General features: G+C 38.0%; 1 long non-coding RNA gene across 1 annotated transcript; it reads left to right on the top strand.

The window, feature by feature from the left end:
• The first annotated feature begins 17,480 nt into the window (after window positions 1-17,480).
• On the top strand, window positions 17,481-20,453 carry LOC117306430. Its single transcript, XR_004520936.1, has 3 exons — window positions 17,481-17,644; window positions 18,489-18,581; window positions 19,447-20,453. It is a non-coding gene; the product is annotated as an uncharacterized LOC117306430 (long non-coding RNA).
• The last annotated feature ends 3,404 nt before the right edge of the window (window positions 20,454-23,857 follow it).

Genomic DNA, 23,857 nt, shown 5'->3' with positions numbered 1-23,857 from the left:
ATACTTCACACTGAACAGCCACATCCTAATAACATGTCTTTGACCAGCAGCCGATTTCACGAAACTTTACGCAACTGCGTAAGTCCACTTGTGCAACATTTATGGAGCAACTTGCGCCATTAAAATTGCGCAAGTGGACTCACGCAGTTGCGTAAAGTTTCGTGAAATCGGCTGCAGGGAGGTAGTATTTGCTAAAATGTCACTTTAATGAATCAACATCAAGTGCATGGGTTTTATATTCCATATACATGTACAAATAACCAATTTTTATTTTGTTAATTGTTTCAAAAATGTTTGTGTTTATATTTGAAAAGATCTTGAGGCACCTTGTTCTGGACCACCATTAGAGTTGGCACGACATCACAGGAATGACATGTACACCAGGGCAGCATGATGTACACAACAAATGACTTTGCCACCCAGCCAGCCTTCACAGACAACATGATGTGTCATGTCAGAATGGTACTGGAAATAGAGTAACACTACCTGGTTACTGTGTTTGTAAAATCAGGGGTATATTTCCAGATAGTTTCAACTTTCATTTACACATTATTTATGCAAAACAGGTTTAACAAATGGCAATATTTCCCGTTGTCAACAAGTAGATTCTTATTCCTAAATTAACACATGTCAATACTTAAACTTGTTATTATTTTTTTTTTGCACATTACTTATGTCAACAAATCATTGAATGTGATGTGAGCAGAGTTTGTTTTCATCACAACGACATATGATTAAGTTTATTTGAAGTACATGGCCAATTGTTTATACAATCATATTTATTGTATTATTTGAGATTTCGATATTTTGTAACAAAAAACACAAGAACAACAAAATGCAAAAACATAAACAATCTGTATTCAAATAAATTTATCTGAAATATCTTTATTCTGTATTCATAAAGAGTTATGGATCATAGATGCAACAAGTTTGATAAACACAGTGCCATTTCAATTTTTTAACCTTAACCCTTGCAAGTGTATTTTGATTTCAAACCACATGCCTGTTATGAAATGCTGTTTTAGAATGATGTTTTAGAACTAGTCATATTGTTGACTAGCAGACCATGTTAGTTCGAATAAGTAAAAGTCTAAAGGAAAACCACCCAGTTTCAAGTCATACTTGTGTTGATCATTCTATTCTACTTTTAAAACATCCTTTCTAACCATACAATGCATTTTACAACCAAATCACTCGATTTAAGGCATTGGTCTCTCTAAAGGGACTTTATACCTTAGATGTTGGTAATTACTAATTTGTGATCATAAAACTCACTTGATAAAGTCTACATGATGAGAGGCATGTCAAAGGACTTGTTTCTATACTGCAATGGTGTTTTTCTTTCACTGTTTCTTGCAGCTTTAATTGCCAAATTTAGCCCAAATTGTCACAGGTTTATTATTTTTATGCATAAATATTGAGGAGATACACCAACTATTACTAAGGATACTGCATGGGACTATAGTGTTCTTTGACAAAGGACAAATTTAATTAATGTTTGCAAATACATCGTGTACTGCTGTGAATTGTAAAAACATGTCTCAATAAATTGACCATATTGTTTTATAAAGTTCCTATAAATTTGTGACAAAGATTCTATTTGATTACATACAAACTCTAGAACTTGCCAATAATGCTAATAATGCACTGACCTTATGTCTTATGCACACCTGTACAGACATTTTTGTAGCCAAATTGTGGAAATTAAATTTAAGAAGTGGAAAATCTGGATTTGTGTTTTGCTACAAGTTCTTCTGTTGGTAGTAGTGGTGGTGGTATTAGGGGGGGGGGGATGGCGGCTGTGGGTAGAAGCCATCCTTGCACCATTAGCAGTAAGCCTGGGCGACTAGTGTCGGACTCCAACTATTGAATCCTTAGTCGAGTCGCGACTATTGTTTTCAACTATCCGGTTAAACGTGCTACAAAAATAGTTTAAAAAAAATTGTGTCTACCTGTTTGGTGAACCAATTTAGTCGCTCATTACTATTCATGACAACATAATTTACTTACAGAACACAGTCAGACATCAGTGACACAAATCTTCAATCTTTTCCGCTTGAATTAGACTATATTGTGCTTGCGGCAGACATTGCCACAGTGCATCGTGATAATTAAAAATTTGTCGCGACTAGTGTCGTAGTCGCAACTATTGGATGGAGGTGCGACTAGTCGATTAGTAATTTTCACTGGTCGCCCAGGCCTAATTAGCAGAGTTTTCCTGTCCTGCGAAGAAGCTGGTTGTCATCTAACCGTGCTTGGAAAACTTCTTTGATGTACGTGTACTCTTTCTTGTCCATACCGGCTTCAATAATCACATCACCACCCAACTTTCACTGTGACCTGGCAATCAAGTATCAATACAAAAATGTTACAAAATAATAAAATTGTTCCCCGTTTCTGATTTTGTTTTGTAATTTTTGAAAAGAGTTCTTCTAGACTATGGCCCTTTTTGAAACCACTGCTTTGGCTTTGGATTCAGCTCGGGCTAGCTTGGCCCCGCAGATGTTTGGACAATACTGAGCGTGCTTTGCGTAGGGATTCAGACAAGAGGACGGAGTCTGAAGCCGAATCCAAAGCCGAAGCCGTGGTTTCGAAAAGGGCCTATGGAAGCTTCATTTTTGTGGACAAGAGTATTACTTTATTTTAGCTTTCCTTGCCAACTACCATTTGCAGTATGTGCTCCCTGTTCAGATGCATCGCACAGTAAATTTTGCTGTCAAATGATTCTGAGCAATGTAAACAGGAGCTACCTCAAATAGTACCGTCCAAGACCAAGGTCAAGGAATTACATCCCCATAATAGACATAAACATTATTTTATAAAACATTGAATGTACACCCCGAAGAAAGGATCATGTTGGCAAATAAGACAAGTGACATCTATCCTATGGCGATGGACTAGTATTAGATAGACACCACTGTCCTGTTGCCCTGTGACTCTACATGTACATGCAAACAGCATAGAGAAAGGACAGAGAAGTAAAGTCCCTGTAATTTTGTATCTAAAAACGAACTGTGGGGTATATGTGACTCGCAATTGCATACTATACTTACGCGGTAAACACGGTAAACGCCTCTCCGACATGTCTGAGCAGATGTTTTATGAGAGGATGAATTCTCTAGCTGTAGTTTTGTTTCAACTCCACTCGCTAGTTGGTATTAAATATTCTCGTCTTTTTGCTGCAAAGGCCCGAGGCAAAAAGAGACACACGACTACAGAATCACATGCACTATTAGTATTAGTAAAACGGGTACTAGACATTCTTTCGTGTACAAAGTATTCGCATTACTAGACTGGCCCCGCTAAAATCCTACATCGTACGAGCAAGAACGGGGAGTTCAGTGCGTCTGGGGAGGTCTGGCCGCGGGGGATGATGGCCCGCTGGACGGCAGCCGCTCGGCCCCGGGACGTGGGCTGAACTTGCTGCTTAGATAGATTTATAAAAAGTTAATTCAACGTAGGCCCTTTTATTTTTGTTCATGAACTGTTTTTTGTTGTTGGTAACCATGGAGGAAGAGATAGATACAAATGGGGTTCGTAAAATGGTTAATAATTGCTCAGTCGTATAGTTCAAAGGCTGCGACTGGAAATAAGACTAGTGAATTTGGCGGCCATTCATGGGAGTGAAAATCTTGACCCCCATAAATGGCGGAGCGTTTTGTTTCGAGAAAGTTAGCAAAAGCGAAGCATTTCTAAGGCATGTTTGTGTAGATCAATATATTCTACTTTTTTAACATCTTTCCAACCGTAATCATTTTACATCAAACGCTTGTCATAGCCCAAAAACGCCCAATAAAGCGCAACCCGAAGCCAACGTGTCCCTTTAATAGGGGTCTAACATTTTGGGTCTCCGTAACGCTAAACGCTATACGTTTTCAAAATGGTCGTTGATAGGTGAACATTTCAATGGTCGTTAGCCAGCAATAACTTCAGTTTTGTTTATACTACACAGCTAAAACTTTCCCATCACACTAAATATACATTCACGATGCTTGTGAGGCCTTTTTGTTGAGTTACATGCAAAAACATCTTCAAAAAATGAAATTTACCCCGCAATACTCACGGTTGTTTTTTCCTCATCGCGGCACTCGCGCGGCGTTCGCGATTTGCGCAAAAAGTTAAGACTGCGCGGTGTGCGCGGAGCAAGAGGGCGCGGTGTGCGCCGTAGAAGCCAAGCGGAAGGCTCCGCGCGCGCACACCGCGCAGTCTTAACTTTTTGCGTAAATCGCGAACGCCGCGCGAGTGCCGCGATGACATGGATGGATGAGCAAAAAACAACCGCGAGTATTGTGGTAAATTTCAGTTTTTGAGGATGTTTCTTTTTCAATTGATGATAATATGACAAACATGACAACGGTTAACCCGCGTCATCTTGTTCAAAAAATCATTTATCAAGGATAAGGAACAGAAGTTGGAGGATTTTTAAGTACTTATGCTTTAAGTTTAAACGTTAATGTTACAAAAGTATAAAAAAAATAAGTAGGGCTTTTGCATGGTCATCATTGGATGGAAGTTTTGTGTAAGGAATTACCTACCTGGTTCATCTGAAAATCGCGATGGTTTGGAAGTGTTTCTATGTCGACTGGAAGTGTTGCTATCCCTCGTTGACATTGTGCTGCAGATCTTGGATTGTTCAATATTTCGAAAAAACACAAACTGTTCTCAACTGTTTTAAATAACGTTAAAATTGAACCCTTTATAAAATACGTATGCAACCCGAACATAATCTCATAAAGTTTTATGTCTCCTCAACGTTACTCGCGCCTTTTGTTTCAATTGGTTGAGGTATGTCACATGGCCAGTTTACGTATAAAGCCGTAGCATAATATGTATACACAGTCGAGACACCAGTGAAGGTAGCGCGGGGATAAAGTTTCCCTATTAGATAACACTAGGACAGTGGCAAAATTGCAGCCGAGCGGGGGGTGGGGGGCGGGCTGCACAACACCGTGAAAACGAGGTTTATATTACGACCATTGATTGATCACGAACTTGTGACGTCCACGGCCTCGTTCACAATCATCCAGAAGCTTGATGATGCATCCTTTCACGTTTGAGATTGACCATTCACACAGTATGCAGTGAAAAAAATTCCAATATTGTACTTTTTTTAATAATCAGGACACCATCTTGAAAGTAGTTCCGTTTATTTTTATGAATGAAACGATTAACATGGGTTAAATCTATATCCCTCCGCACCACCGATCTCTCTATAGCGCTGTACACGTTGAGGTGGTCACAGTTTCCCATTAACAAAAAGTGGCTGCGCGGTGAACAGCGCCCTCACTCGGTAGTGATTGACACTAACTTACCCCATCCATCAATGACCAGAATCTATTTTAGGCATTATATAAAGTAAATATAGAACATTTTCATTCTGTAAAAGATGGAATGTTCCATTCAGCTTGGCTCCGCCTCATTGAATGGAATATTCCATCTTTCAACACATGAAAATGTTCTTGTTACCTTGTAATGAAACTCATAAACAATCATTATTTGTATACTAAATTAGTTAATTAATGGTGGTGTCAATTCGAGGGTAAAAGTTTAGCGAGTTCATGTGGTGGGTACATTAGGCCCCTATTGTGTCCAAATTTCGGGTAAAATCTGAATGAACTGTTGTTCGTAAAACCAAATGGGTGGCGCGCATGTGACTGACAATCACACATTACAGCGGTGGTCACCAGCAACTGTCAAATGGAGCATTTTTCAGTCACCATTTGTTTTGGCTATGCATGTAGTGTCCATTATTCGAATTATAACAAATTTTATATTATAGGACTATAGGCTGAAATGATATTGAACTTTGCAATTTACTTTAATTCACAGGTGTAACAACTTTCAGTTTCCACCATCATGAGCGAAACAGTGCCAGGCAATGGCTTACCATCAAGTAGGAAACGTCATTACAGGGACTACTTATCACAACCAAATGCTAATATTCTACACAATGGCGCATCAGTATTGGAACATGTGACACAGAAGAGATGGATGGAATGGAGTCATGTATGTCACCGATGGATCAAGATATATCTGATGGAAGTGAAGTTGATACATCACAAAATTGTATTCGTTCTAGTGACCCTGATGATCAGCACAGTGAACTTTTTACAGAAGAGGATGTATCATCAATACAGTTTGATAGTGAAAGTGAAGGAGGCCAAGATGACCATGAGAACTTTGATGAAAACTTTGTGAACTGTGAAACCATAGAGTCCGACTCTGAGGATGAAGTGGACAAACCGGATAGCACCAGCAACTTCAGTGATGCTGATCAATACATCTACCCGGGTGCCCAAATAACCATTGCAACAAGTATGCTTTTGACTGTAGCATTTGTATGTAGGCATGGTATATCTGGGCAGGCACTGCTGGACCTCCTGACATATGTGGAACTACACTGCATGGCTGGTAATCTGTGCGCTGGCTCAATGAAGTTGCTGCGACAGTTTTTCAGAAGAAGCAGAGCACCAATGGAGTGTCATTTTTATTCTTCTAACACTACATGCAAACTTTATTTTGGGAATGACAAGGACAAAGTACCAAGCGTATGTAAAGCTTGTAACTCAAGGCAAGACAAAGAATCACCACGTTACTTCCTGATGAATCCACTTGATTTGTCATTGAAGAACTTTTTTGCAAGTAAGTTAAAATCATTGTACTTTGTATAATTTTTATCTTAATAACTATTTTTTTCTCAGTGTGAAATGCAGGAGTAGTGTGCTAGTTTGATGTACATCATTTATTTTTAAACAAACTGTTTTTTCTGTAACAAATCAAGTATAAAGCTAAAAACAGCACAAATGGTTGAGTGCATTGTACCAAAAAGAAATTGCATCCAAAAGAAAATGCTAGGCAAAATTTGGTTGGGTAAGGTTATTTCTCCCAGAATTCATCAGTATTTACCACAACTGTTTATATATTTTCAGGGAAAAGACATAATAAAACATTGGGAAATTGTAAACCGACTTTTAACCTGTTGATAATTTGACCAGCGTTGGGCAACATATCAACCGAAATTGCCAAATTTTTATTAGAGTGTATTATATCCCTCCTTCATGTATGTCTTGAGGTTTATTTTGGATTTTTGCAAATGTTTGTTACCTCTTATATGCTGAAATGCCATCTTTATGCGTAAAAGTATTCTTGGCAATAAATAAATAATTTCAATCAAATCACCAACAGCTGCAGGTTTTGCAGAGCTCCTGAAGTATCGTTTCACACGATCCAAGAAGAAAGCGTCAAACATTGAAGATGTTTATGATGGCAGGTGGTATCAGGAACACTTCACATCTGATGGATTTTTCAAGAGTCAGCCCAACAGTTGGGGCAGTACAGATGAGGTGCACATTTCTCTCCAACTAAATACCGATGGTGTTTCAATCTTCAATAGCAGCAAGTTCTCTGTGTGGCCAGTATTCTTGGTTATTAATGAGCTACATCCAAAACTTCGGTAAATCTAAATGCTTTTGTTGGACATTTTTGTAGATCCAATAGACAAAATTATTAAAGTCAAGTACATGAAAGTTTGCAACAGATCAATTGTTCAAATGCAATTAAACTAAAGTCAATTGTTTCCGTATTTATATTTTGTGCAAGCTCATTATATTGATGAGGCAGTGCCAGAGTCTATATGCTTTCTGCTGATTATATTAACACTTATCTAAATCACTTTTCTCCTTTATATGTGTGCAGGTATTCAAGATCCTACCGAATACTTATGGGCATGTGGTTTGGTGCTGACAAGCCTGATTTTGAGACGTTTATGATGCCATTTGCCAAGTCTTTTAATCAACTTTACACAAAAGGTAAGACTTTTTGTCTTGTAAACTTATTGAACATGGCCCTGTGGCTCATAAAACACACCACATATACTGGAAAGAGCAGTGGAAACTAAAACCAATGTTTGAAACTTTGTATTAGTCCTATAATTTTACTGAAATTGTTGTTAGAAGCAGACCTGTTCACAATATACAATTGAATAATACTACATGTATGAACATGTATGCATTAGCATGTCCAAGAAAAAAAACAATACTTGCTCCATAAGATCAAGTGATAAAGGTTCACAACTTTATATTACAGTACTACATTGCTTTTCATGAACCAGTTTATTTGATGCTGAGATGCTCTACTGAACACTTTTTGTACTTAACACTGAGAAACTTGAGAGCACTCATGACTTTTAATGACTTGTAATAGTTTTTGAAAGAAAAATATAGACAGATAAAAAAGGAAATGAGATCATTTCTTATTTTTACACCAACAAAAAAGTAGCTGACAGTTTTAAAACTTTACCCTCTTGAACATAAACATTTGCATGGGTGCTTAAAGAGAGTAAAGCTTAATTGAATGGATTGTATTTTTGATACATTTTCTTTAAGGAGTTGAAGTGACCCTACCAGATGGATGTCAGAAGATTGTAAAGGCAATTGTGTTGAGCTCTGTGTTTGATTCTCCAGCACGCTGCCTCTTTCAGAACTTCACTCAATTCAATGGCTATTCAGGATGCCCGTTTTGTTTGACTGTGGGGGAGACAGTACAAACCAGTGCACGAGGCCACACACAAACCTACCCATTTGATTTGAATTCTGATACAGGTCATGGACCTCCAAGGACACATAAGAATACGACAGAATTTTTGCAAGAGATGCATAATCACATGCTGAGAACAGGAACAAAAAAAACATTACATGGTGTCAAAGGGTACAGTTGTTTTATTTTTGTTAAGAAGTTTGATATAATCCGTAGTGTAGCATTAGACTATATGCATGGTGTTATGCTTGGTGTTGTAAAAATGTGCACAAAACTTTGGTTTGACAGTTCGTTTAGAGGGAAACCATTCAGTATTTACAAAAAGTTGAAAGATGTTGATATCAGACTTATGAATATTAAACCTCCAACTGTATTTCAAGACCCCCAAGACCCATTTCCTCACACATCAAATTCTGGAAAGCTTCCGAATATCGGTCATTTCTACTTTATTATTCAATTCCCTGTCTCTGGGGAATTTTACCATCAGAATATGTTGAACATTTGCTTTTACTTGTGCAAGCTTTATTTCTACTTCTGTCAGACAGTATAAGTGTGATCGACTTGAAAACTGCAAATACACTTCTAAAGCTTTACTGTTTGAAGATTGGTCAACTGTATGGTGCAAGGTATCGTACCTCTAATGTACATAGTTTATTACATTATACCGATAAGGTACGTGATCTTGGGCCACTTTGGTGTAACTCTTGCTTTCCATATGAGGATTTTAATGGGGATATTTCTAAATTGTTTCATGGCACAAGAGGTGTACAAACGCAGGTTTTGTCAGCTTACGCAATCAATCAGCAAATACCACTTTTAGCTCTAAATTTAAAAAAAGGGTCACAAGAGTTTGAATTTTATAACGCGATGGTCTCACATGGCAGAAACATAAAACTAAGGGAAGAGCTTTCTGAAGGGACTTATCTAGTTGGTTCATTTACGGCAACACATGACTCTGGTGATTATTTTGCAGTTTTATTTCAAAAATATGGTCAAATTAAAAATACAAAGTATTTCAAAAGAGTTTCTATCAGAGGAGTTGTATATCATAGTAAAAGTTATAAAATAGTAACAAAAAGAAACAGTTTCACCATGATGTTCCAGGCGAATGACAAACAAATGTTTGGTATGGTGTGTATATATGTAAAGTTTTTCCTGCAATGTGTAAACCAAACTTCCTGTTCAGGTAAATGTAAATGCAAATTGCCTAAATATGCCGCCATTGTTGAAGGGTTGAAGCCAGATGAAACGCTGCAGTTGACAGGTAATACCCTTAGCAATACTGTAACCAAATGTATTGTGCCAGTTGTAAAAAATTACAGAAAGTTGGTGGTGGTAGAACTCAAAGATATCCTTCAGAAATGTGTCTGGTTAGATGTTGGGCTAACACAAAATAACTTCATTGCTGTTTTTCCAAACACTTATGAGAAAGACTAAGGGTATGTACTAGGCGTTTTATTAAAGCTCACTTATTATGTTACAAATTGTTGACACTACTACCGTACACCTTTTATTTAAATTGGAGGATGTTTCTACAATTGTAAATGAGTGCTCATCATTTATAATCTTAATTTTATAAGCTGTCTGTCTAAATTTTGAAACTTTCTTGTAAAACCTAAACTTTGGCTAAAAATACATGTAGGAGAACTTCAGTTCTTTATTAACAAGTTTTTGTAACTCTGATTTTTTGTATGCTTTTATGTGACCTCACATGTATTTGTCAAGCATGTATGCAAAAAAGTTTTTAGAAGTTTTAACTGTTGTAGACTCGAATACCACCTCAAAAGCAGCACTATTGTAGGACAGACCCTATGCGCGTGAAGCAAGTATCAATGAAGCACGCAGTATTCCTGGTTTGATTTTTATGGCACGCACATGCCCACAGACGCTTTGTTGTAAGTCAGACAGTTGAGTCGTATAGTCATTTTTGATACGGTCTAAATATGAAACATTTACCTGTCATTTTCTTAACAATTGATAATTGTTTGTAATTTTTCTGAGGATTGTTTATTTACATGTAGCATACCCATAAACCACACAACAGGTCAGAATATAATTGTTTCACAGATTCCTTATAACCAGTCCAGAATCATTACAGTATACAATGAACCTTGTCGTATAATAAAACGGATAGTTTTGAGACTTTGTGCAAAAAATATAATCTGTGGTTTCATCTCAGGTTTTCATTAAGTTAAAATCCGAACATACGTAAACCAAAATTTGACTTATTGTGTGTTAATGATATCACACTTCACATATATTATTTTCGTTAAAAAGTTAATGCAAACTCATTTAACATTTTCAGCTGATTTTTGTATGAGGGTTAGTCATGCATGTAGGATTTAATTCTATTTGGTACAAATTTCAGAAAACAAGACAGCAGGATTCAGAGGAAAATTGCAAAATCAACCTGCAAACAGGACCACAGGCTTCAGAAAAATTCTAAGTCTAAAAAAACAGTTAGAAAACAGCACAGCGAGCTTCACAAAATTTCTAAGTCCCAAAAAACAGTCAGAAAACAGCACAGCAGGCTTCAGAAAGATTCTAAGTCCAAAAAAAACAGTCAGAAAATAGCACAGCAGGCTTCAAAAAAATTTTAAGTCCCCCAAAAACAGTAAGAAAACACAGTGACTTGGGGAAAAACAGGAATAAAACAGGTTTCTGTATGAAAAACAGGGTGAAAACAGGGTCTAAACTTGTAGTATTTCCATGCAAACAGGATAAAAACATGTTCTTATCCTGTTTTTGAAGACAAAAACAGGATAAAAACATATTCTTATCCTGTTTTTGAAGACAAAAACAGGATAAAAACCTGTTTGAAACAGACAAAAAATAGGATTTTGTACAGCGATTTCTGCGAGGGTACTTACAATAACCAGCCAAAATCAGACTCGGATGAAACTTGTATCCCAGATACATCAGAGAGTGATGGTGAATTGGTTTGTAAAGAGGAGTTAACATTCATTCCTGAAACCATTGTGGACTCTGACCTAACATCAGACGAGGGTCAGGTAATATTTTTTTGCATGTTGATTTTTGAACCTCAAAAATAACATACTCACTACTTCAGTAAAAAAAATCTGTATTCAATTACCATTGAAATACAAATTCAATGTAGGTGTGTTTTATATTACAGCCACCGAAAAAGGTGTTTAAGCCGAGTGGTGAATCTGGTCAAGAGGACAGCTTATCTGGTCAAGAGGAAAGCTTGTCGGTTGAGAAACTGAGCGGTGAGTGTGGTAGTGAAGCAAAAGGCATTGTGTTCATCAGCAAAGAGGACTTCAGTCAACTGACCTGGGAAGAAAAGGTGACTATACATAATTATAAACAGTACACTTAATAGTAATATTGAAAGGTGCATTTTGAGAATAACATCCTACACTTTCTCCACAAAATATTGAGATTTTTACACCATAATAAGATGTACGAGATGTTTACCAGTTGTTTTAACCTGTATTGTATTATATGTACTTCCCTTTGTAAAAAGGGCACAAAGACAACCGCACCCTTCTTTGAAGAAGCAACTGTGAACCATCTCATCGAAGAAAATAGGAAACTGAAAGAAGTACTGAGTGCTTTGAAGTGTCAACTTGACAAGTTCAATTAAAAACCCTAACAATAATACAAGATGAAGAACAAAGTAGTTGTAGATATGTTAAAGAGCAAATCTAATGCTCGTGTTGTTGATTTTATAATGCAAGCTCATGAAGTGGACCACAAAGCAACCAGATCATCCTACCAGAAAAATCTAAACATTTTGAAAGTTAAGCTTAAGACCCTAAAAAAAAACAATCCAGAGAAGGACCGGAAAAGATGAAGCATTTGCTAAAAACTGACTTTGTGTTTCCAACAAAAGCTGAACAGCCTAGTCAAAGAAAAAAGATTTCTGGAACACAAACTCTTATCTCAGGATCTACACCTACACGGTATATTCAATCCCGCAACAAGGTCCTTGAAACAAGAATAGCCAGGAAAAATAAAGAATTGAAGCGAAAATCATCCCAGATTACACATTTGATAAAGAAAAATTCAAAATTAGAAGAGAAGCTGATAAAAAGAAGAAGCACTGTGAAAGAGATAAAAACCAAATGTGAAGATATGAAAGAGATGGTAGAGAACACAGAGCAAAAATTGAAAGACACAGTAGATGAAAACGAATGGTTGAGAGAAATGGTACAGAATGACTTAGTAACTATAGATAATGGCGGCAACTTTACGGTACAGATGAAGGACTGTGTTTGTCAACTTTTAAGTTGCAACGTTTCAACTGGACAAATCCCACCAGTAGTTGAAAGTGTGCTAAAACTGGCAAGTAAAAAAGCAACTGATCTCCCCTGCAAAACAACTATCAATGATTGGAACGTAATGAGACGGTCCATTTCCCAGCAACAGTTGGCAGAGGAAATGCCACAAAAAACACACATGGCACTTCTCTCCGATGAAACTCCCAAGTATGGCCAGAAATTTGAAGGGTTTCATGCTGCAGATGAAAGCGGACGAATGTACGTACTTGGGCTGAGAAATATTGCGTCTAAGTCAGGAAAAGATGTTTTAAGTACATTGCAATAAATTTTGAGAGACATTGAAGATCAGTCAAATGATAGTCGGAATGACGTTTACAAGCAAATATTGCTGAGGATTACCAGCACTATGTCAGACAGGGCATCCACGCAAATAAAGTTCAATGAACTTCTCGAGGAGTACAGGAAAACACTTTTGCCAGCAATTGTGGGCAATTATGAAACCCTTTCAGAAGAAGAATGTAAATCACTTGGAAAGTTGTGCAACTTCTTCTTTGGTCTGCACGCCTTAGTCCACCTCGCTGAGACTGCATCTGCATCATTAGTACAAAAACAGACAATGCAAACTTCCAGGAAGAGCCCCAAATCATGGACAAGAACTTCAGGAACAAGAAGGAACCTGGAGCAACACGGTTGGTACGCACAGCATGTAAGGCCATAGCAGAAGGGGGTGACGAGAAAAGTGGTTGTCACGGTTCCTTTCTAGAATTTTTTCGGCCTACACTGAAGGAACAAGGATTCCGCAGCTTGCCAATACAACCTTTCAGAGGAAACAGATTCAATATTTTATTTCAGAATGCCGCTAGTACATTCTACTTGGCAGAACACATTGAACAATACCTGGAAGGTGCAGCAAGCAACAAACTTCTGAAAGCTGTGCTGTTTGACATTAAGATCCCAGAGTATCAAGCAGGCTGCAAAGCACTTGGACTTGTGTCGTTCCTGGTAACAGTACCTTTGTGGGCATCAATTGAGGACTCAACCATCCATGTGCTGGATATTGGGACACGATATCAAGAAGTAATACATTTCTTGATGATGGCCAGCAACCGCTCTCAAGAATTTATCAGTGGAGATCTTCACCTGTCTTTCAGCAACCTTCATGCCCTGGAAAACAGTGTCATCTATTGTCATCTGATAAAAGCATGGGATCATGATGACAAAGTGGACGTAATACTCCAAGTCATGCTTCCAGCAATGGCTAGACTACTGCAACGCATTTTCAGTGATCACCTTGAAGGAGGAGAATGGAGTGACGTGTCTGCAGAAGAGAGAACACGCTTAATAGGTGTACCAAAACACAATAAATACTCAGAGAGTATATTTGGCCACTTAGACCGCATCATGAAGGAGAAGCCTAACATATCTGCCATAGCCAGTGAAGCATACATAATGTTCTCACATAATAAAACAATGGAATGGCTGGATGCTAAGACAGCAAATGAGAAGGTACACATTTTTCAAAATGCTAGAAGATCACTGAAAGATGTCAGGAAATCCTTCCAGGCACGCAAACTTGAAATTCAAGCAGCATGTCGGGCTAGTGTTATGAAAAAGTTGGCACATGGTGAAGAACTCAATCGTAAACGGCTTCAGAGGAAAGACAAACAAACACTGGCCATCATGTACTGGGGACTATGGCAGAGCGTGAATCAGGTCGACGAATACCTAGCAACACTACAAAAGAAGTCTGAGGAAAAAAAAGCACTGACAGCCCAGCTGAACTTCCGCAAGAATGTCCTAAAACAAAAAGCGGCTGAACAAACAGATAACCTGTACGCGTTTTCAAAGAACAAGAAAGCTTTGACTGTGGAAGAGTTGGCATTCAATCTGAAGAAGCTCATAAGTCAATCACTGCAAGAGAGTCAACTTGGCAGCAGCAGTGGTGATACCTCTACAGGACATGATCCAATCCTGGTTGGGAAACGCATCCGGCATCTTTGTTCCACTGATGATGGTGAAGAAGCCTGGTGGACAGGAAAAGTCATCTCTCAGGTTAGCTGCAGCAGAAGTTTAACAGTTCCTGTTCCTGTTATTTCCACACCACCATCAACATGGATTCATCTCTTCATCGTCATATGTTATGGTTCACAGTTTAATATGTTTTATGATAACGTATGCGATTTATAGTTAAATAAATTGTTTTTCAAAATTTTTCCTTTTTATTTACTTAACAAAATGTTTAGCATTGATTTTATAATGTTTTTGGCTTGTTGTCACTAACATGTTGCAGAAAGAAAAAAAACGTGTTACCTTGAATAAGTGTTGTATTTTTAACTGTTTCACTAACAATGTTCAATTAATAACCCCAAAATGTTCTTGCTTTGAATGTGTTATTTAAAAATTATGTGTTCTACTAACATGTTTCAGTTGTTAATGTGATAATGCATAGAATTGGTGAGTATTATACTGTTTATGGTGTTATTGATACATTTCTATTTTCTACGTACATAGAGATTTACATCTCATGACGATTGTTTGAATTTAAGCACGAGTTGTTATGTTCTTTGCTGCTGTTTGAACATTCATAGCACTACATATCTGCAGAATGGGATAGAATGAGGTAGATATGAAAGGGGAGAATTATACAGAGCAAAAATCTTTTGAAATAATTTGTTGTTCTTAATGCATGTTTTGTTATACAGGTTCCTGGCTACCCGGAATGTTTCAATACCAAGTATGACAGTGATCCTCAGGTGTACACATTCAAACTCATGGAAGACTACCGCAACGAAGACCTGGAAATACTAGTTCAATAAAAAAAAAAAACGGTAATTACTAAACAAGTAATTTTCTTTATTGAAATTTATCAAATATCGGGCCATCATTAACGTACCAAAGTGAATTGAAAAAAATAACCTACATTAAAAAATAATTCTCATAAAGAAAAAGAACTATAATGCAAGTGGGTATGTAGTTGATTTGTACACTAACTGATGCCTTTCTCATTCTCGTTTACTGTGAAAAAAAAACATAACAAAATAAATTGACATTTAGGAGGAGGTAAAGTAACACTTAAGGAATAAAAACGGCAGATGTAAACCGCCCATTTTTCAAATTGGATTTCATTTTAAATTCTCTTTCCAGTGATGCTAAACTTGATAGGGTTGTTAAAAAAAATAGGAACAAGTGTCGGACTCACTACTTATGGGGTACCTATATTGTTAGTTCTATTATTCCTTCTCTTTAGAATTCTCCTGTTGGTACAAATTTTTCTAACAAATTTTTCTAATTCCTTGTAACCTACCAGGTTACTTATGGGGTCCAAAACGCAATATTGTGTTTTGGACCCCATAAGTAACCTGGTAGGTTTGCACTATTTGTCCAAGCGATAACTCAATGATTGTGGATTGGTATTGGGATCCTTTAGCAGTCAGTTGATTTTGGACCCCCAACCCAACAAACATTGGGTAATGGGCCCCGTACGGGTAATGTTAGGGCGCGTACCGGCAGTACCGCTACGGTACTGCCCTTACTCAACCCGTAAAAAGCCAGTATAGGTTTGATTGTGGCGGACGTTGCAGGACCTGTTAGGGCACACCGTAAAGGTTCGTTACAGGCCCCGTAACCGTAACGCGGCACGGCAGATCGACCCTCAGCAGCTGAATCAAGCTACGGACGATACCATTATCAGACTGAGCTAGGGGCGGGTGATGGCAACTTCAAATGCTATGACATTTTAATGCCGTTAATAATGTCTTTGTTTACCATGCACATTAAAAGAAGAAACAAATTTTTATATTGTGAAGTTTTGAAATATTGTGCATTTTTGGTGTCTAAAAACAATAATTGTTGTTTGACTTATTTTCTATACCCCTTTCAATAATGCTTTGATTCACAAATTAGGCCCCGCCCCTTGACCGATTTTGTTGTAAACATACGGCACCGTTCCCGTAAGGGACCTGATCGAGTATTTCGGTACTTGCCAAAAAAAGAATGCGCAGCACCGTATTGCGCGTTGAGTAGCGCGCGTATACGGGCGCAGGCCATAGATACAGAATATAGTGTTCTATATCTATGGCGCACGCACGGACGCAGGCGTGCAAATTCAAATTCGTGCGCTGGGCGGTAGTTTTTTCCTCACTTTTCTGCCGAACTTTAGATTTGCGCACGTACGTTCACCCGAAATCTGACAGAATTGTCCTCTTGTCCTCTGTATGACCCTGTTCTCTCCAACTGCTTCGTGACACCTGCTTTGGGAACATCAACACGGCAATATTTGGTGAGTTGGTCACGTTGTCGTGACGTTAACTGACAGAAGTTTTTGGTATACACAGTCATTGACGGTTGTTGATGATGCATGCATTCATAGTTGGTTGTTCTGTGACACACTGACGTTCTATCACTCTAAGTATTTACTCGGGCTCAGCTTGTTATTTTTTAACTATTTTATTGTGTTTAATCGTTTTACTAAGCTGTTGTGTTTCGAAAGTCTTCGTATTATTTACGGTTGTGTTAAAAATTTCATTAAAGTTGTAAAACGAACCTAACTAAAGTATTAAATAAATATATAGGAAGATAATATTTCTAAGCCACTGCTCTTTGTTGGTATAATAAGACCTAGAGGGCGCACTCGGCTGTATGCTGTGCCGACAAGGACGTCGCGTCGACATTTGGAAACCGGGCATAAAATTCAATCGCGTGTGTTTTGCCCGTATCTGTTGTTCATGTGAACCATTGATTGAACGTAGGAAAGCCACTAATTTTTCCCGCACAGTCTAACAAATCGTTAGTAAAATGCCTGAAAGTTGTGCAGCTTATGACTGCACCATCCGTCGAGTCATGGGAGGTGTTGTCTCATTTAATAAGTGAGTATTTCAAGGTACTTTTCACACTAATTAATAAGAATAAAATATGAACGTTTTTTTCCCCGTGTCCGAAAACTGGACAGAATTGCCGTATGAAAATGTACTAGGCCTATCATGACTATATGTAACTTTCTTGTTGAGAAAGTTCGCGGATGATGGGTCCTTCCTCCATTGTTAAACATGACATATTTTTACTAGAGTTATAAACTATGTGGTACATTTTTAACGTTTTGGGCTAAGTTTAATTGTTGATGGCAAGCAGTGGCAAGTTCTATTCAAATCAATTCTGAAGTGCTGAACAATGAATGTTGTACAGAAACAGATAAACATGTAGATCCTTAGCACGGAAATCATGGCCATGCATGCATATGGGGAGGACTATAGACAAATTATGTTGACAAATCCCTGCCTTGGTTGGTCGTTTTTATTTATCCGAGTTCATATACTCATCATACAAATAAAATGAGTGAACTGTTACTGTTGAAAAAGGATTTTGTCAAATTTAATTGAATAGCGTTTTCTAGACCAAAAACCTATCTTCAATCTCAGGATCTGACTGGGTGCTACTTTTCGTGAATGTTGTCTCCAACTTCCAAGTCTAGTAATATTGGGTCTTGCCAGGTGGATATACACGTGACGTCAACATTACACGTGACTTCAACAATGCGTAAAATTATTCCATTTCATCAATGACAACTAGTTTTTTAGCACAAAATTTGTATGTCCAATCACAAAAGGGGTTTATGGAATTCATGCCTGCAGTAAGATGCAATCTATCCCAGGATTATAAGATGCCTTCATTAAAACATGGTTAATTTATTGTGGGATTTTCTTTTTAATTCAGATTTCCTCTCGGAAAGCAGGCTATACTCACTTAAGTGGGTGATGGCAATCAGGTTGTGCAGCGAGCACTTCAAGAAGGATGACTACATGAGAGGTTTGTATTTACTTGTACTTATTTAATTTACAGGGTCATTCCGTGTCAACTTAACATGCTTTGGAATCTGACTATCCCGAGAATAATACAACGAAAAAGAACACATGTTACAATTGTGGTTTTGTTTTAACCAATGAAGGCTACTTCAAGAGCTTTAAAATTATGTTTAAAGGCAGTGTACACTATAGGTAATATTACTCAAATTATATATTAGCATAAAACCTTTCTTGATTACGAGTAATGGGGAGAGTTGATGGTATAAAACATTGTGAGAAACAGATCCCCTGAAGGGACGTAGTTTTCGAGACAGAAGTAATTTTCCACCAATTCCACGAATTTGATTTTGAGACCTCAGATTTTGAATTTGAGGTCTAGAAATCAAGCATATGAAAGCACACAACTTTGTGTGACCAGGGTGTGACAAGGGTGTTTTTTTCTTTTTATTAATATCTCGCAACTTCGACGACCGATTAAGCTCAAATTTTCACAGGTTTGTTATTTTATGCATACGTTGAGATACACCAAGTGTGAAGACTAGTCTTTATAGTGTCCAGTGTCTTTAAGTGTATTTCTGATTCGCTTTCGGAGATATGGATGTTCGAATGTGGCTGGTCATGTTGGTTAGTCAAAAGTTCTTGGAGTTTCTTTAGGGAGTCCAAGAACCACATCAGAATGTTGATCAGGTTACAATGTGTGATTTGATGGTCATGTTACAAAGGTTGAATTGACACGGAATGACCCTACAGAAGTGTTGTTGGCCATTCCTACTGTGATTTACAAAAATAAATCAATTGAAAGCAAGAATTTGTTATATTATTTCAAAACCTATAAAATATGTTATAAACAACCAAGTTTACATTTACAGGTAATCATCCCAGAGATGACCGAGAAAATATCCAACATGGAATCAGGAGTCTGCTGTACCCTCCATCTTTCCAGCTTACCCACCACATAAACAACAGAAGCAAGCAAGTAAGAGGCCTCCACCTAGAAGAAAAATGATGACAGCGGATCCTGGCTCACAATCTCCTCCATTAAAAACTTTTAATGTTGCAGAAGAGCACATGTATGCAAAGATCAAAACATGATAAACCAGGGACAGTTGGAGCTGTTGAAGCTGAACTTCGTACTGAATACTTTCACGCTGATTGAAAATGAGCTGAAGTAAATGGAGAAAGACAAACATGGTCACATGTTCTCTGAGGAAATCAAGCAGTTCGCGTCACACTACATGTCTATAGTGCCCAGGGTATGATTTTGTTAGACAGTATTTACATCTCCCACAAGACTGTCATTATGACATCATCACCTGTCGTGTGACATCATCTTAAAGGTGTTTTATTTTAAATATTTGAAAATCTGTAACAAATCAGCCACAAGAGACCGTAGGTTTTTGTTTGCAGGATTGGGTAGGGATAAATTAGGTCTTCATTTTATTTCGTGTGCGTGACCTTTCATCTAAAAATGGCAAAAGTTATGAAGTGGCTTTCAACGATGTTAGTGCCTGGCAAGGGTGAGCAGTTAAGAACAAATGTCAATGACGTCACAAAGTGTAACTCTAGCGACAGGTTGAAAACTCAGTGGCGAAGTTTTGTGTAATCGCCTCAAAATGTACACACGTTGATTGCTGGCAGCCGTCATTATGTGTGAAGTTTCAAATTGATGACGTCACCAGAGGTCACGTGATGTCGTTACCAGAGGTCACGAGACGTGGCATTAAAGGTGCATTTTTTGAAATCGTATATCTCCCGAAGAAATTATGCGATTAATTGAAACTTGGTGGAATGTTAGATACATGGCAAGTTCTTGTAAATTCTCTATTTGTGCACAAATGACATTGTGTGTAGTTTGTCATTATTATCATAATTATAATTTTTTTTTTTTTTTTTGGGGGGGGGGGCAGGAATACTCTTTTTTCCCCTTTTTTTCCTTTGGGTCCAGGCTTTCAATGGTTGATGTACATCTGTACAATATATTATCTGCGAACGCATTGAATTATTTCAAATTTTTAGTTGAATGCAGGGACCAGTCTTCAGATTTGAAAAAGTGGAAAGTTTGTGTTGCATGTTGATTTACATATAAGAACAGGGTTTTTTCTGTTGGATTTACCAAGTTTTATTTTAATTAACTTTCATATAACATTTTGTTTATGTTTGAATAAGGTTCGTTATTTAACCTAATAAAATAATTGGAAATATAAATTCCATAGCGTTTGTTGTGTTATGCTTTCGTTTTCTTGCAATATCGAGTCCCATCAACGGGATGTCAGGGTGCTAATTGATAAGCCCAAAGGATGTACATGTTTACCACCGGGTGGGTAAGATTTAAAGTCTCTTCAAGAAAGTTCACAAAATTTGACTTTTACACGTAGGCCTAAACAAAAAGTATACATGTAGTTGTGGTTATCACATTTCCGTACATGTAGTTTTTTCTTCTAAACCCTACAACCAAATTTTTTTCGTCGCCAAAGTTCATTTGGATTGTGGTAGATCAAATGTTATTGGATGTATTCATGCAGTCCTAGATTTCGTATCCTTAAGCCCTCTCTTGTGACCCTGTTGGCACACGTTTTCTGTTTGTAACTTGCAAGTTGGATCCTAAAAATTCCAAGTTTGGGTACGACACTACAAAGGCTAAACGCCGAAACAATGTATTTTGTTATTTTTATTTGCACACTGACTACTACTTATCCGGGAAGAACGTCCCCAGCCCTCATAAAGTCCGTCCAGCATGACCTAAACAAGAGTTTGCGGCTCGGTTTTCGACGATCTAGAAGAGCATTTCCAAGACCTGACAGAGGCAGACGATCACGGCACACAACTTGTCAAGAAAATCAGTGGCTTGCCTCTGTTCATAAGAACTGTCCTGCATCACCGTGACCATGGAATACTGTTTACCGAGCGGCTAGAGACATCAACTTACAAAAAACATCTTGTTTTTAGGCCAGTAACTGGACTTTCCCTGATCAACCTCTTCAATCTGTTCTGTGGATTATCTATTTCTCTTCACAAAGGTATTGTAAATATCCTTTCAGTAAAAGCCTGGTCAAAAACTATTAAATTTCCGTTCAGAATCAATCGCACAGATCGGGAACTTCGCCCGTCAATTTGTTTTGTTTACGTTTTGTGTATACCTAGCGTTATAACATCCGGGTACTTTCCGCGCTGTTTGCCCGGTCTCACAATGCCCGACGGTGCTCCGTGTGCGCACAGCGGTATAACGTTGATGCCAATGGCCAGTGCGCCCTCTAGTTCTTTTATATAGCTCTATGATATAGCCCTATAGGCATACGTACTTACAATGGGCTTTTGGGGGATCCCTAGACCTATCCCACAAGTTTGGAATTGATACGTCGAGGCCTTCTTGAGTTATCAATCCAACAATGATTACATGCATACTAAATGTAAACTCCCCAAAATGGAAGGACAAGGCAAACACTATGCCCCTTTGGCTAGCTTTGCCCGCAGGGCATATCAAGGGGCTGGCTGCTTTAACTGTTTTTAAGTGATGCCACTTGGTTAACCATTATATTGGTCTCCATATTTAATGTTAAAAATTTAAAAAGTATCACCAATACACATTTCATACCCTATCACATACCTCTTCCATTTCAGCCTCTATCTCGGGGGGTATAGGGGTGCCCTTGATGTGCTTTGATGCCATGGATTTTAGTAATCTTGCTGCTGTTGTGACGTCACATTCATTGGTTGGTTCCGAGCCGGGTAGGGGGTCACTTGCGTAACATGTAAATGCTGTGGGTTTTGGCTGCTCTTGTGCGCATATGTGGGTTTTCATTAGTTCAAGCTTCCCTATTGTTCCACAAGCTATACAAACTGTTGGGAGGGTTGTCAGCTGAACCCGTAGAATTCTTGAACAGGGATTTACATTATGAATTTCAACTGATGAATTACAAACTGGACATGGGACAGTCGTACTATTGCTGTGCTTAAACCAAGCAAGTAAACAGTCCGCACAAAAATTGTGTTCGCATGGTGTTTGAACTGTTGGTTTCCCTAGAATACACTGGCATATGGTACAGATGAACAATGTTGCCTCTCCTGAGTTACTAAGGACATCCAGATTATGGGGCATTTGCTCACTGGAAACTTGAGAACAATTAAAAGAAAGCGGGGGAGGAACTGTTGCTTCCTTTTGGTTGAGCCCATTGCCATTCCGCTTTCGTTTCTGGGGACGCCCCCCACGTTGTTGCGTCTTGTATGTTTCACACACATTGCAGCGTACACGCGAGTGTTTTTCCCACTTTTGAGAAGCACTCTCCCTTGTTCCACTTCGAGAGCCAGATCTTTCATGCCTTAGGGAACGCTCACATCTCCAACAAATTGTACTTGGATGAACAAGGGCATCATCTCTCCAAATATTTATAGAAAATACAGTTTCGAGTTCTTTAGCATAGTTGATGCACTGGTATGTATGCTTTTCGGCTGTTGAACTTGTATGCTTAGTAGTTAATCTCCTACATACCCTACAAAGTTTATTTAAAGCTTGCTGATGTAATAAAAACTCATGTTGTATGGTGTACAGTTTGTAGTATTATGAAACACATTGCTGAAATAAAGTCTCCATCTTCAACGTACATTCATCTCACTTGCCTGCTTATTGATTTCATATTTAGATGCTCAATCTAGCCATCAATAGTAAACTTTCATTCCCCCAAATAAAATGACAAACCACTTCGACGAGGTTCGTCTGTAGGGTTAACATAATTTTTGTACATTTCCAGAGATGCCAACCTCCGTCTCCAAAAAATAGTACTCCAAAGAACAAAAAATAGTATTTTCAAGACAAAAATAGTATTTTTTGAAAACGGCAATTACATAAAAAAAAGAAAAAGACTTACGCCAATATCAACGCCAAAAATCCATCCCGCACAAAACTTTCATCTGCTTGAGGTCACATTCAAGTTAAAAAAAAGCCCTACACTATACAGTCTTTTAATCACATTGTTCATATCTGGTGCAACAAAAGTTTGTTGTCTATTGCCTATTGTAGGTTCTGGCTGCCTGCTTGCATTTTACCAAAAGTTGGTCGTCCAGGGTCATTTTATGACAAACTACTTTTTTTTGCTTGGCTGTACATTTTTTTAGTAAGAAAGTCGGAGAAAGTCTGTGTGGATAAGTTGGGTCTGAAGTCTGTTGCATTTTTTCTCACAAGGCTGAAAAGACGTTCATCCTCGGCATTGCTGTGTGCAAGAGACAGGATCATTACCATGATCTTGGAGAGGTACAAGTATTTCTCCTTGCCAGTTGTTTTGTCTT

This window comes from Asterias rubens, unplaced genomic scaffold, assembly GCF_902459465.1.
Source record: "Asterias rubens unplaced genomic scaffold, eAstRub1.3, whole genome shotgun sequence".
In the NCBI taxonomy this organism is placed as follows: Eukaryota; Metazoa; Echinodermata; class Asteroidea; order Forcipulatida; family Asteriidae; genus Asterias; species Asterias rubens.
This window is presented reverse-complemented; position numbering and strand designations above follow the sequence as displayed.